The sequence below is a fragment of the Capsicum annuum genome, chromosome 7, assembly GCF_002878395.1.
Source record: "Capsicum annuum cultivar UCD-10X-F1 chromosome 7, UCD10Xv1.1, whole genome shotgun sequence".
In the NCBI taxonomy this organism is placed as follows: Eukaryota; Viridiplantae; Streptophyta; class Magnoliopsida; order Solanales; family Solanaceae; genus Capsicum; species Capsicum annuum.
Genome location: NC_061117.1, coordinates 10,742,303 through 10,758,964, shown reverse-complemented (window position 1 = coordinate 10,758,964; position 16,662 = coordinate 10,742,303).

Sequence of the window (16,662 nt, the reverse complement as noted above, 5' to 3'; positions counted from 1 at the left end):
ATGAATTTTTGAATTTTTTTTCTTTGTTGAAAGTTGCGAAATAGGAGCAAAGAACCATGGAAAAAAGACTTGGGGGATATGGATTTTGATTTTTTTTTCTTTGTTGAAAGCTGCGAAATAGGAGCAAAGAATCATGAAAAAAAGACTTGGGGGAAATGTTTTAGTAGAGCCTTGAGGGGTAAATTTGTCATTTACTAATTAATACATGTGTTGAAAAATTTGGTATTACTAATACATAGGAAATTGTAAGTATTAATAACACACACCTTAATACACAATAGTGTGTATAACTAATGCAAGTATTAGTTATGCATAGTCTAAAAATTGATACCAAGCATGGTATTATTAATACACAAAGAATAATGCATGTATTATATTTTTAATACACTCTACCAAACGACCCCTTAGTGTTTTTGCCTAAACCCATTGAAATATTTCCGATGAAATTGTTTTTCCATAGCTGTAATACTTCCAGTTCCATATTATGCGTCAAAACTAAATTCCTCATCCAAGAATGTAAAACCCATAAAGCTAATTAAACACCATATACCAGAGATTAAGAGCTCCCTTAGTCTAATTTTAAGATCCTTTTTCGCACATTCAGAGAAATTTGATATGACCCATAGAATCCAAATCCTCATGAGATTAAGAAACAATCAAATTAGACAAAAAAAAATACAGAGTAATAATATTCAAGTATATTGGTGTAGATTTTTCATTGCAAGATTCAGAATCAAATTCAAATTTGAAATCATACAGAAAAAATGTAACCTACAAAAAATGCCCATCTATAATTTTTAACAAAATATCTATTAATCAGAAATAAGTATAACAATTGTTCACCTGATCAAACACAAAAATAATGGACAAAATAATAAAAGAGAAAATATATTATTTAATAGTTTAATTAATTAAATAGGATCAACGGAAAGCTGACGCGTCATTAATAAAATCTTTTTTTAAAAATTTAATATTGGGATTGTTTAATATAAGGGCATTTTGGAGCCCGACCGAAAAGGTAGAGGTGAAAGACAGTTTGGAGACCAAGAGTGGATGTGAAGGGCATTATGATGGACATTTTTTTATCATTTCCAAAAGGTGAAGGCCAATTTAGGCCTTTTTTTGTTCTAAAATTAATTAATGTAATTAAATGATCTTATAGGCAGTTTTTGTCATGAAATAGTATTACCGACAAAGCTGAGTGGTTGCTTTTGAAAAGCAAAAGTAATTTGGCTTTATCAACGGTTCTGATTCTGCCGACAATGTTTGCTTTTTGAAAAGCTGGCCAGATGCTTTCTTAAAGAGACAGCTGTGGTCCTTTATTCCTATTAGGAATAGTAAGTTGCCCTTTCGAAGAGATAATTCCGATTCTTTGAATCTCTATCTCTTTGAAGGGTCATTCTCCTATTCATAATAGGGATCTAGGTAGGCCATAGCTATTCCCTTAGGATCTAGCATATTGCCATTTTCATCGCTACTACCTGTAGACGAGGCTTCTGCAATGAGTTGTATCAATTCTTCTGTATTATCCATGCTATCTGGACTATCTAACTTGGCCAAAGCTTGCTTTAATTTCTGTAACACCCCGTACTTAATTACGTGCATTAGTCATTGTTATATGTGTTGGGGTATATGTATTGATCCTAAGTTAGGTATATATGAGTTTAAGTATGAGTATTGATTATTTTGAGATGGTTTCAAGTGTATAGTTTGATTATAGGTGTATAGGAATCGACTTTATTTATATCGGAATTTTCCCGTCGATGATTCCATACGAAGGTTATTGAATAAGCTTTCCAACGATATAAAGATTTCCAAAAACGGATAAGTTTCGGATATAAGCGAGCTCGTTCGAAACTTTAAAACGGTGGCCGGGATGTGAACAGTAAAATGTGCAGGAAACTACTGAGGCCTGCCAGTTTTTTGGGTCAACTTTGAATGATCATAACTCCCTCAATATAATGAACTGGTTGAGCTACCATATATCAAAAGAAAGATCTTTGAGTCTTCTTTCCAATGAAATTGGTTTCATCCAAATCCAACATCTGAGTAAGGAGTTATACTCGTTTTACTTCAGCCTCTCAAAACAGATTTTTAGGGTCAACTTCAAACGATCATAACTACTTGTACAGGACGAACTGGGTGGATTAATTTATATTAAATGAAAGACCTTTGAATTATCTTTCTAACGATACCAATTTCACCCAAATCCGATATCGGAGCAAAGAGTTATGGCCGATTTACTTTAGCCTATCAAAACAGTCCACCATGGACAGATTCGGATTTACTTAAATTTTTAAGGGCAATATGGTCATTTTCCATCACCTCATGGACGAAAATTGGTCATTATATACATATACTTAGCCTTATATCCACCATTTATCATCCAAATCATTGAAGAATAAGAAACCCTAGCCTAAGTTCAACTCCAATTATCTTGTGATTCAACCGTAGAAAATCCAAATTGATTCCGTAGTTGTGTTCACCGTATCAAGGGCTTCGAGAAGCACCCCTTATTTGTGCCAACAGGACTTCGAAATCAAAAGGGCCATTTTTTTGGTAAGGATGTAAATTATGTTGGTGTTATTTATATGGATATGTATATATATATATATATATATATATATATATATATATATATATATATATGCATGTGAGCATAAGAAGTATGTTATTTGATTGTTGTTGAAAGATGATTGGAAATGATGTTGGATTATTCTTGTACATGGTTGGATTATGTTAACTTGTGAAGGAATTTGGGGTGATGATGTAGTATTGATGATGTGGTATTGAAATGATGATTATATACATATACACACATAAACCTATTGTTTAAGTTGGTTTTTGGAATGTTTTGCAAATATTGGTAGTATGGAATTATGGAAGAGAATTGTGGTATTGGGTTGCTAATATTAAATGCCAAACATTTCATTGTAGATAAGTGATTTGTAAAGGCGGGAAGTTGTGTTGAATTGGTATTTGAATCTACAACGAGGTATGTAAAGCATACTCTAACAATGTTCTTTGGCATGAAAACACCAATGTTCCATCAAGTAAGATTCTGAGGTTGTCCAAAAACATGTATTGTTCTACGTTACCAACGAAGTTGTTTCCATTCTATAAAGTGTCAAAATGTTTCATTGATATACCAAAAGACTCCTATTTCATTGTTGTGATATTGATGATTCTGAAACACATTGTTGATGTACCAATGAGTCTTTATTATATCGTTATTGTATAGAAGGTCTATTACTTGGTTCCTATTGATGTATCACTGTTTCAAAGTATCAAAAATGTGGTGACGACCGAAATAACAATCTCAAAGATTAATTGAACTAAGTGATGAAAGTTCTCTCTTATCGGGTGGTATCCCAGGGGCATAAGCCTAGCATGGGTCGATCCCTATTTATGTGTTTATGGGTGGTATCCCAGGGGCATAAGCCTAGCATGGGTCGATCCCAGTTGATATGTACTGGAGGCAGCCTAATGGTCACAGTACAGTACAGTAATGATTACAAAGACGATAAGAACGAAGGTAAAGTGATTGAATAAATACAATGTACAGGTTGTCACAAGTTCTAGTAAGTGTGGTCCACTCCTATTACGACTTATTCACTTGTTTCTGATTTCTATTGAGCTCCTATATCATATGTGATTATTTACAGCTTTACATACTCAGTACATATTTCGTACTGACGTCCCTCACGGGGGACCTGCATTTCATGCTGCAGGCACAGGTACCTCAACTCATACACCGCACAAGTAGGAGCCAGGTCATACAGCTATTGTTGGTGAGCTCCAGTTTGCTTCGGAGCTTTCCGAGTCGGTTCCTTATGTTTTATTATTGTACATGAGTCACGTGTGGGCGGGGGTTTGTCCCGACCCTAGTTATGTCATGTATATCCTAGAGGCTTTGTAGACATAAGGAAGGGTAAAGTCATGGAAGTTTATATAGTAACGTTATATTTGTATATGTGGTGGCCCCGACGGCCAAGTATTATATATATATATTTGTGTGTGTTGTGCTGATACAGGTAATTAGACCTTTCTATATGCAACGACGTGCTGTCCAATTTTTTTTTTGGTGACATGTAAGTGAAAGTACAGGTATTTGAACGGGTTCTCCCGGGCCTTCTCGGCTTCGGGTGCCAGTCCGGCCCGATGGGATTTTGGGGCGTGACAATTTCTCCTTTAGGGCCTTCTTGGTAGCGGAAGAACTGGGAGAACCTGCTGTGGATTTTCCTCGGTCGGGAGTTTTAGGAATGGTTGGCTTGGGAGTCCAACCCTTAATTTTTATTTCTTTGGATAAGTATTTAATCCGGTGTTGTTCTTCTTTTGAGAAGTTCCAGGATATAATATAAGATATGCGTTTTTTTATAAAAAATTTGCACATTTGGACGTGCTCTGGCAGTGTGGAGCAACCTTCCTTAATCAGGAAGTCGGGAAGTCTGTTAAGGAATTGCTGAGGAAGAACACCTTTAGTTCCTCCGAAACAAATCCACCATTCGTAAAACCATCTGGGTATGATGGCTTCTACCATGGCAGGGCAGTATTTTACGAACCATGTATGTCCTGGTCGAACAAATAAAAAATTGAACCATGCCGACTTATAATCGTACCAATTAAAAGTTTGAGGCCTGTGCGGCATCGACAGGGCAATTGGAGTATGTAGGTGGTCTACAAACCAATTAAAAGGGGTTAGCACCCTCTTGATGGTAAACTTTGAATAACTGATATAGTCTGGGTTACGGCTATCCATTGAATGTTCTACTTCAATGGAGTCTGTATCAACCAGAATAGCGTCATAAAATCTTCGAGTTTTGAGTGGATCTTCAGTGTCCACAAAATTGTTGTTGTTATATACCGGCTTGATTAGCTGGGCCACTGGATAGCCTTCATAGGCCTTGTCAAGAGCAATAATAGGCATTACTTGAGTGGTAATGAACTTAAACTCTTCCTTAGAAGGAGAGGATGGCGTAGCTTTGATTGCGTTGGGATCAACGGCTTGTGCGAAGGTCTCTGGGGCCTTCATGGCATAACTCTGTTTAGTTTGAACAGAAGAGGAGCTTGCTGAGGGCCCTTTATCCAAGGGTAAATTAGTCTTCAGGTCTACCAATTTCGTGGGAATTGGTGGAGAGAGCTTTGGGAACTGGACCTCTGTCAAAGCAGAGTATTTGTTCTGGACTTCTGTTTTGAGTGTAGGCCTTTGCGGAACAGTAGGCCGTAAGGGGTTTGCCAATGCTGGTGAATCAAATGGTCTTGCCATTTTTTGTTGTTCTGTTTTGGGCTTATTGCCCAGATTCGTTGGTCTCATGGCCCTGTAAAAATTCTCTTGTTAGAAAATCGGGAAGGGAGTTATTTTCTCCTTTAATAAATTCAATTTGAAAATCGAAGCTAGATAGGAGAGCTTGCCATCTAGCAAATATTTGTTTAGAAACAAGATTCTTAACATCCTTTTGTAAAATTTCTTTAGCTGATTTGCAATCAACTCGAAGAAGAAATTCCTTGTTAATAAGGTCATCTTGGAATTTGGTGATACATAGCACTATAGACAAAATTTCTTTTTTGACCGTGCTGTAGTTTTTCTGGGCTGTATTCCATACTCCAGAGGTGAATCGAACTAATTGTTCAGGGAATTTATTATCTACTTTTTGCTTCAGGATACCTCCATATCCTATATCCGAAGCATCAGTCTCTACAATCATAAAGGCATCAGGATTGGGGATACCTAGGCAGGGAAGATTCTTAACTAAAGATTTAATCTTTATGACTGCATTGGTTTGGTCAGAATTCCAGGGAACTGGATTTTTCTTAAGGCGTTTATAGAGAGGTTCACAGACCTGCCTAACATTAGGAATAAAATCAGCAACGTAGTTGAGGCTTCCTAAGAACCTTTGGAGCTGGGTTTTATCCGTGATCTCATCAGGAAATTTGGTAGAGAACTCTATGGCCCGACAAATAGGCTTTTGACTTCCCTGGTGCAAATCATGTCCTAAGAAACGGATGGAAGTTTGAAAAAGCTTCATTTTCTTAGCACTGATAGCCAAGCCGTTTACTTTTATGATCTTAAAGAAAGTATTGAGATGTTTGAAATGCGAATCAATGTTCTCAGAAAAGATTAATACATCATCAATATAAACGATCAACATGTAAGAGTAATCATTGAAAATGTTATTCATGATATTCTGAAATTCGGAGGGAGCATTTTTAAGCCCAAAAGGTAAGACATTCCATTCGTAATGTCCAAAAGGGACATTGAAGGCAGTCTTATATTTATCTTTTTCAGCAATCTGGATTTGCCAGAAACCTGACTTCATATCAAATTTGCTGTAAAGATTGGCTTTGTAAGTCCTCTTAAGAAGATCCCTTTTGTTAGGGATTGGATGCCTGATCCACTTTAGGACAGCATTTAAAGGTTTGTAATTTATTACCAGTCGAGGAGTTACAACTGACTAAGATCATGAGGTTTTCCTGAGTCACATGACTGACTGAAGTCTATGGAATCATAGCTTGAGTTCGAATATCGTGAAGCATGACATGGATGTAGGCACACAGCTATAGTTTTCGGGTACAAGTACCCCCAGGACTCGATGGAAGGAAACTGACACACATGATTGACTTGATCATAAGAGTAGAGTCCATAATATATAATATCATAAGTAGGGATCTTATACTAAGCATGGTTATCAACAATGTATTGCATGGAAAGGATTTCATATCACATGGAAGTACTTGCACAATCTTAATATCATGTTCATTGCATAATCATATTGGCAACACATACTAATAGCATGGAGGTTCATGTTGATTGCATGGTTATCATGCATCTGATTCATAAGTAGGATTTGCAAGTAAACATAGTATAATCTCATAAGAATAATTCATGAGTATTCCAACAATATTTACAAGGCACATTATCAATCATAGAAGTTATTGGAACATAAGGGCATATCATGAATCCTTCACTTAGTCACAATTTAGCTATATTGCATGATATCTAGTTCCTTAGGCATTTTATCAAACACCTTACATGCACATCTTAAGCATAGGTGAAATCATCAAATTATACATCAGGAACAACCAAATTTACATGTTTCCATCTCATATGATATCATGAATTCACAAAAACATATAAATATTCCATCTTGGGAATCACCCAATATTAACAACATGATCATCAACACCCAACAATACAGAAATCATACTTTATAATGAGAAAAAGGAAAAACAAACAAGCATCAACATGGGTATGATCATATCACCACAATCAACCAAGCTTTTGTATTTTAAAGATTGATTCTTGAACTCTATGAATGAATTGAATCCATAGATGAACACTACGCATACCTTAGAAGGAAGATTCTTGATGATTGACAAAGGAATTTTCTTGAAATCAGATCTTCAAGCTTAATTATGCAACCCTAGTTGTTTTTCTCCTTTAATGCTCTTGGATGATGAACTTTGAGATGAAAATAGGATTGTAATATGTTTAGAAGATATATATTTTGTAGGGTTAAGTTTAGGGACGTGTTAGGAGTATTTAAAGACTTAATTACATTTAAATTAACTCAAGACAGAGTGTTTTTGACACCTGGGATTGTCTTAGGCGGTGCCCAAGTGATCTCTTATGCATGGGTTGGGCGGCGCCTAACCAATCGCCTATGCTTGGGTTAGGCGGCACCTAACCAATCGCCTATGCTTACTGTCTCTCACGAAAATGGGCATAACTTTTCGCTCGGGTATTGGATTAAGACAAAATTGGTATTGTTGGAAAGCTAATTCGATTCTGTACAATTTGGTGGGTCTAAATCAGCCAAAATACCACATTAACATCGAGTTATACTCGTTCAAAGATGACCCTTGCAAAATCGAACACTAAAACTTGATGGATTCAAAAACTCTTAGCTTGTATTACCTTAAGTGACTCATATGAACATGCTTAATGCATCATAAGCTATCCCATCACTAGGATATTCATTGTAATTCATGTACTCAAGTATGAATCACAGGATTAGAAATATTCGAGGTATTACATAGGTCCTGACTTGGTATTCGACGCCTTTGAAAAAGTCCTATTGATTAGAGAAAGACTCCGGGCTGCTCAGAGCCAACAGAAGTCTTATGTAGATAGTCGTAGAAAAGATCTCGAGTTTGACATTGGTGATTATGTCTATCTAAATATATCTCCCATGAAGGGAGTGAAGAGATTCGGCAAGAGAAAGCTTAGTCCCCGATATGTTGGTCCCTTCAAAATTCTCAGTTGTTTTGGCAAAGTAGTGTATGAGCTTGAATTGCCTTTAGATCTAGCCTCAGTTCATCCAGTCTTTCATGTCTCTTTTCTCAAGAAGCGCATAGGTGACCCATTAGTTGTAGTCCTATTCAGAGCATTGATGTTCAGAACACTCTCTCTTATGAAGAGATTCCAGTCAAAATCTTAGACTATCAGACTCGTAGATTGAGGAACAAAGAAGTCCATCTAGTTAAGGTTCTTTGGAGAAATCAATCCATCGAGGGATCTACTTGGGAAGCAGAGGCAGACATGCATACCAAGTATCCTCACCTCTTCTTTGCCAACTCAGATCAAGCTCAAGGTAACAGTTCTCCTTAAGCTTACTCAGTTTCATGCTCATGTTCCCATTATAAACTTGGTATCAAGTACCATAGCCTATTTATTCATGCACTCATGTATCAGTTCAGTTATATAATTATGCATCAGACATGCATTCTCATTGTGACAAACTTAGTTCTTCAGAACACTCAGTCATGCATTCATGAATCAGTTACGCATTCATCAGATATGCATGTTAAGTATTATATGTTCAGCTTGTCAGTCATGTCAGTCATGAGATCATATTCTAGTTATTCATGTTCAGTATGTACGTCAGTTGTCTTTTCTTCTCTCTCAGTCAGTCTCATTCAAGGACGAATGTTCTCAAGGGAGAGATATTGTAACACCCCATACTTTTTCCTAGATAATTTCATCTCAAGAATGTCTAGTATTAGATTATAAATTGAATTATGGTTATTCCATGAGGAATTTTCAAGATTTTCACTTTTTTGTCATATGAGAAATTCAATAAGCTTTCCATCGATATAAGATTCGCCCAAATCCAATAACTGGGTCAGAAGTAACAACTATTTCAAGTTCCCATCGTAAAACAGAGCCGTATTAGTTAGTGGCGTGCTGCGCCACAAGAGGAAATGACATTTGGCAAATTACAGTAGGGGTATGTGATTATGGTGCATCGCGCCAGGGCCCAAATTCAGAATTGTCCATTTTCCATGTCTCAGCGCGATTTTCCCTGCGTCGTGCCAAAGTTCCAGGTCATAAAGGAAGTGGCAAAGCGATGGCCCTACGTCTCGCCATCCCTCAATTTCCCAATTGTCAAAATCCAGTGACACGGCACGATAGCACCACATCGCGCTAAAGGTCCAGTTTGGGAAATTATTACAACTTTAAAAGACGCATCCAAGGGTTAAAAGGGTCAATTTCCTACCCCTATTTAAACTCAATAACACATGATTCAGGCAATTTTCACCCAAAATGCACTCTTTTTTCTCAAAAAACCTCTCAAGAACAACCTAGGACTTTTCATAGAAGATTCAGAATCAAGAATTTCCTCCGTCAATCTTCATGAAATCACGAACCAAGGTATGCATAGTGTTCATTCATGGACTCCTTCCGTCCATGAAGCCCAAGAATCTCTTTTCAAAGTTTAAGTTTATGGATTTCCTTATGAATTTCAAGATTGGGCTACTCTTGTTCATGTGGATAATGAGAAATTAAATTCTACTCCATGTTGGGTGATAAATTCTATGTGGGTTAAATTATTATAGCTATAGATTTATGGAAATCTATGACTAAACCCTTGAATAATGAAATTAGAATTGAACCATGATGTTTAATTATTGTACAATGATGTTTACATGCATCATGCCTGCAATATGTTTGATTAAATGCCTAGATGAAGGAAAAGTGCCTAACTAGCATGATACCATGAAATCTCCATGTATGTACAAGTTATGCCTATCACATGTTTTGGTGGAATGCTTCTATAAATGTATTATGGATTATGATATTAGTTATATGTTCAAGTAAGTTATGTTTTGTCAACTTCCTTCCATCGAGTCCTGAGGGTACTTATACCTGAAATATTAGTTGTGTGCCTAAAGCCATGTCATGTTTCCACGATACTCTCAGTCAAGCTATGATCCTTAAACTTCAAACAATCTTATGACTCAGGAAATCTTCATGATCTCATGAACTCAGTCAGTTGTCAGATATGGTAGTATTCCGTCAATCAACGGAAGTCAGTAACTCAGTCCATATTCAGTTTAGTAATTTATGTTCAGTTTCTATTCAGATGGGAGTAGAAATTAGCATTGAGCAAACCTAAGGGTGGGAACTCACCTGTTATATGAGGGTGTGATTCTTAGAAGCAATCCTTGCATTCCAGAACTATGTAGCCAGCATAGGTTGAGACATCATAGCCTACTATATGAAGGTAGATGAGGTGGCTTAACCTGCTATATGGAGGTTCCCACCATTTTCATTAAAGTTACCTGTTATATTAGGGTCACTTACATATTGTCCTTACTAGTGGTGTGGTATTGACACCATTTCAATCAGGGCACAGATTGGACCCCAATTCAACTATAATATGTCATTTGGGTCATGTCGGTTAGATGACTACCTCCTACAGTTTCAGTATGAATCTCAGTAAAAGAACTCAGATAGTTCTTCAGAATTTAGGACTGTCAGATATAGTCAACTCAGATACAGTATGGAACTCAGATAGTTCCATCAGATTCAGGACTGTTAGATATAGTCACTCATGTTATCAGTTATATTCAGATTCAGTAATCATGTTATCATAGTATTAGTATTAGTTGTTATATCTCATGCATGTATTCTTACGCTCATGATAGTTAGTTAGTTATTATTATTCTTTATGCATATGAACCCCGTGCATTCATCCTACCTCACATGTATACCAGTACATTCAAAGTACTGACGCATTTGCGCTATGGTTTCTTATACCATAGGTTCAGAGGCACGAGCTCCAGAGCAACAGTAGATTCCAGATATCCGCAGACAGAGTTAGAAGTGAGTCCTTATCTTTCGAAGAGATGATTATTTCCCTATTATCTCATTAATCAATTTATTATTTGGAGTTAGTTGGAGACATATCCCATCAACTCCTTACTCATACAGTTCAGTCAGTTAAAGACTTTCTAGACTATCATGTTTCAGACTTCAGTATGTTCAGTTTTGTTTTGGGTATTCTATTACCCTACACAGATGTTATATTTTTTAGATCATGTTCAATATTGAACCTTATGGCCTTTTAGTGTATGTTTCCGCATTATTATGTTATATTATGCAGTGTACAGGTACAGATATCAGTCATGGGTTAGCTTGTGGTCCTTCGGGGTCATGAGCACCGTGTAGCGTTCTGGGTATGAGATTCGGGGTGTTACAATATACAACTCCACTTAACAATTTTGTACTTACTAAACTCATTAACCATGACAACACAATTGCATTACAAGTCTCTCTTTGCTCATGTAATTCATCTTTGTGTGTAGCTTTATTACATGCTCTAGTCACAAATTTATATTTCCTTTTTTCTAACTGTGTAATCCTCATAGATTGACTCTACACTCCATAGTTCTCAGATCCAATAAGTTTGTTGGAATTAAGACAATTATGGCCACATCTAAAGGTCCAATATACCGAGGATCACTCGAATCGATCATAACAACCACAATTTCTAGGGTTTCTTCAGCAAAAACTTCAATAAACTGAAAATTGATTTAGAAGCTTCCTAGATCATCCACCTTACTTTCTTAGCTGGAAACCAACTTCACTAACTTACTAACTAAATACACCAGCTAACTAACCATCTTGTAACTAATTCAATGTAATAGTAAAACAATGGAATGGTAAAAAATTGATCACTGCAACAGTTAAAATCAACTAATTAGCTATTGTTCTTTCCAATATTTTCTGTTTTCAGAATTTAATAACCTTAAATGTTGTTCTGTTCAAGAATGTCAATACACCTTTAGTAAGCGCATAAAGGGTTGAACAAAAAGACCATGCACCAGACCAAGGTACCTTTAAGCCTCTTTTCTGACAAGGATTAGATATTCCTGTCTGTGCTATCCTACGAGATGCTCGTCTGTTGAATTTTGACGATTCGCTAGAGCCTTAAGAGCAGACTTGATCAGGTCGAACTGCATGTTCTAACGGAACAAGTCTTACAATCAGCCTCACCAAAGGCTTCTCTTCCTACGTCCCCGCCTGCTAATATCAGCATTCCAACTGATCATCTCAGGGAGCCTATTTCCTTTCCCGGTGAAGAAATCCCTGCTATTCCATCTCTTTTATATCTCTTTTATCACTGTTTTCTTCAGCTTTTTGTGCTTTTAACAATACAGTTTCTACGATCCGTTTAGACCTTGTTGGTGGTCCCGTCACGGTGAAAACACTTAGCTGTCTATAGTGTAATGCCATTAAAACTTGTTAAGACCCCATAAGCCATAGATGTAACTGCATAATTATATTTAGTTATTTCATACTTGATTATTGTAATATGTCTATTTACATAAGCATATATATATGCTCTGTTAGCAGCACCGAGTGAATCCAAGGATGGGAACTCACCCGCCAGTGCAGGGTGTGATTCTTAGTGCCGCGGTATTGACACCCCTCCAGTTGGGGCAAAGATTGGACCCCAGCTTAGCGATAATGGCATACAGGGGTATGTCGGTTAAACACTACTTCCCATAGTTTCAGTAACAGTATCAGTAAAAGAACTTAGAGAGTTCTTCAGATTTTAGTATATACAGGACTATCAGATACAGTCATCCATGTTATCAGTTTCAGTATCAGTCATGACAAGTTATCAGTAAATCATGTATTAGCTTACAGGTCATGCTATCACGTATTCATGGTCCCAGTTTCTATATATGTGTGTTTGAACTCCCACATTCATATTAGTCAGTCAGTGTTGTTCATGCATGAAACCCTTTATATTCAGCCTACCTTCCTCATATACTCAGTACTCCAGTTACGCATTTGCGCTTGGTGCTTTCTTTTCATGTTACACCATAGGTTTCAAGACACGAGCTCCAGCCCAGCAGTAGTGGTAGTGTTCCAGTCGCAGAGACACAGTGAGTCCTTATTGATTCGAGGATAATATGATTTGATTCATTTAATTCTTCAGTTCAATTTTACGGAGTTAGTTAGAGACATGTTCCTTCAACTCCTTATTCCGATAGTTTAGAGGCTTTTAGATTTACGTTCAGATTTAGTTGTTTTGGTATTTTCGCTTATATGATTGTATTCAATTAAACCTTATGGCCTTACAGTTCCATATATTCCACATTATTATATCATGATTTGTAGTATACAGGTACAGATATCAGTCATGGGTTAGCTTGTGGTCCCTCGGGGTCATGAGCACCGTGTAACATTCCGGTTCAGCAAATCGGGGTGTTACAAACTTGGTATCAGAGCCTAAGGTTCAATAGAGTCCTATAAAGTCTGAAAGCCGCATCTTGTAGAGTCTTATACATGGGTGTGTTGCGCGGCACATTTATGTGCGGGAGGCTATAAGATATTTTAGAAACAGTCCCCTTTATTCATTATTCATGTCATGCTAATGAGCATAATCACAAGTTAAACTTTCAGTTTAATCCATTCTTCTCTGATTCCAGACCATGGCCCCAAAGAGAAGAAACCAACCAGCTCCTCAGCCCGAAGATCCTTTGGGCGAACATGTTTCCCATGCAGAGTTTAGAGCCATATTTACCACACTTGCTCAGTCCATGGCTGCACAAAATGAATGGCTAATAGTCATTTCGGCCAATCCAGTGGCCACTCCCAAAGCATCTAGGGTTCGGGACTTCACCCGGATGAACCCTCCATCTTTCCATTGGTCTTAAGTCTGATAAGGACCCTCAGGAGTTCATTGACCAAGTCCAGAGGGTCATTGACATCATGGGTGCTACTTCTATTGAGAGTGCTGAGTTAACCGCCTACCAGTTACAAGAAGCTGCTCATGATTGGTACAAACAGTAGAAGTTTGAGAGGTTAGATGATTCAGGCCCTATCGAGTGGGAGAAATTTGTCACGGCCTTCTTAAATAGATTCTTTCCCCAAGAGCTGAGGGAAGCCAAAGTTCTTGAGTTCATCAACCTTAGGTAGGGGAATATGACGGTTAGGGAGTATTCTCTCAGATTTACTCAGCTAGCCAGGTATGCTCCTCATGTGGTTGCAGACAATAGAGCTAAGATGAGCAAGTTCGTGTCAGGAGTCAATGATAGCATGGTAAATGAGTGTAGGTCTGTGATGCTGATTAGTGATATGACCTTAGCAAGACTCATGACCCATGCCCAGCTAGTAGAAAAGCAGAAGTTTAAGATAAGGGAGAGGTAGAACAAGAGAGCAAGGTCAAGTAATTTCAACTTTGCTCACCCAAGTCAGATGGAGAAAACTGTTCACAATTTTGCTCTAAGTCATCCGTTCCAGCTCCTTCCTCTGCCAGTGCTCTAGTGCCGAAGTTCAGAGACGGCAATAGAGACAAAGCGCCAGGCTCTAAATCTCAGGGCAGTGTTAGCAGTGCCTGAATGAATCCCCTTTGTTAGACTTGTGGTAAGAAACATAAGGGCAATTGCAGAGCTGGTAGTGATGTCTATTTTGGTTGTGGCAAGCCAGGCCACAGGGTTAGGGAGTGTCTGCAGTCAAGTCTTCAGGGTCAGTAAAATTATTCTACAGCTTAGTCCAGTCGTCCGAATCAGCAAGGTGCCATTTCCAGTGCTACCAGTGGGCAACGCCCAAATAGACTCTATGCTCTTCAGTCCAGGCAGGATCAGGAAAATTCTCCTGATATCGTTACTGGTACGTTACAGATTTTCCATATTCATGTTTATGCTTTGCTAGGCCCAGGTGCATCTTTGTCTTTTGTCACTCCATACATAGCAGGCGATTTCGAAATCAGTCTCGAAGTCCTAGCAGAGCCCTTCTCAGTCTCTAACCTAGTGGGTAAAACCATCATAGCCCGACAGGTATATAGGAATTGCCCAGTTATGATATCTCAAAAATCCATGTTAGCAGATTTAGTGGAGTTAGAGATGATTGATTTTGATGTCATTCTCGGCATGGATTGGCTTCATTCCTGATATGCCGCAGTCGACTGTAGAAATAGAATAGTTCAGTTTCAGTTCTCGAATGAGCCCGTCCTAGAGTGGAAGGATAGCATTTTAGCGTTCAGGGGTCAACTTATTTCCTACCTTCGAGCAAGGAAAATGATTTCTAAGGGGTGTGTGTATCATCTCGTGCATGTTAAAGATTCTAGTTTTGAATCTCCCAGCCTCGAAACAGTCCCTGTTATTAATGAAGACTTAGATGTCTTTCTCAAAGATCTTCCAGGCATTCCTCCCGAAAGGGAAATAGACTTCGGCATAGACCTTCTTCCGGATACTCAACCTATTTCTATTCTGCCATACAGAATGGCACCAGAAAAACTCAAGGAACTGAAAGATCAGTTGAAGGACCTCTTAGATAAGGGATTCATCAGACCTAGAGTTTCCCCATGGGGTGCGCCAGTATTATTCGTGCGCAAGAAAGATAGTTCTCTCAGGATGTGTATTAATTATCATCAACTCAACAAGGTCACGGTCAAGAACAGATATCCTCTTCCCAGGATTGATGATCTATTCGACCAACTTCACGGTGCCAGTTACTTCTCTAAGATAGACCTCAGATCAGGCTATTATCAACTCAGAGTTACAGAATGTGACATTTTGAATACAGATTTCCATACTCGATATGGTCACTTTAAATTTCTAGTCATGTCATTTGGTCTTACCAATGCTCCATCAGCTTTTATGGATTTGATGAACTGTGTGTTCAAGTAGTACTTGGACATGTTTGTTATAGTCTTTATAGATGATATTCTGGTCTATTCTTGCACAGAGCATGATCATGCAGACCATCTCAGGATTGTTCTTCAGACTCTCAGGGCTCACCAGTTATTCGCTAAATTCAGCAAGTGCAAATTTTGGATAAGATCAGTAGCATTCCTTGGCCATATTATTTCAGGTGATGGAATTCGAGTAGATCCTTCGAAAATCGAGGCAGTAAGAAACTAGCCCAGACCCATATCTCCATCAGATATTAGGAGTTTCTTGGGTTTGGCTATCTATTACAGATGGTTTGTTGAGGAATTTTTTTCTATTGTATCTCCCATTTACAGATTGACTCAGAAGAAGATTAAGTTTCAGTGGTCAGATTCATGCAAGAAGAGCTTTCAAGAGTTGAAGACTTGACTCACCTCCGCTCCAATTCTAGCTATTCCAGACGGTTCAGACGGTTATGTAGTCTATTGTGATGCATCGAGAGTGGGTTTAGGTTGTGTCCTCATGCAGCATAGTAAGGTCATAGCCTACGCCTCCAGACAGTTAAAGCCACATGAGAAGAATTATCCTAGATTTGGAGGCATTATCTCTATGAAGTTCATGTAGATGTCTTCACAGACCATAAAAGCCTCCAGTATGTCTTTTCCCAGAAATATCTCAATCTTCGCCAGAGAAGGTGGTTAGAGCTCTTGAAGGATTACGACATGAGTGTTCTTTATCATCCGGGTAAGGCCA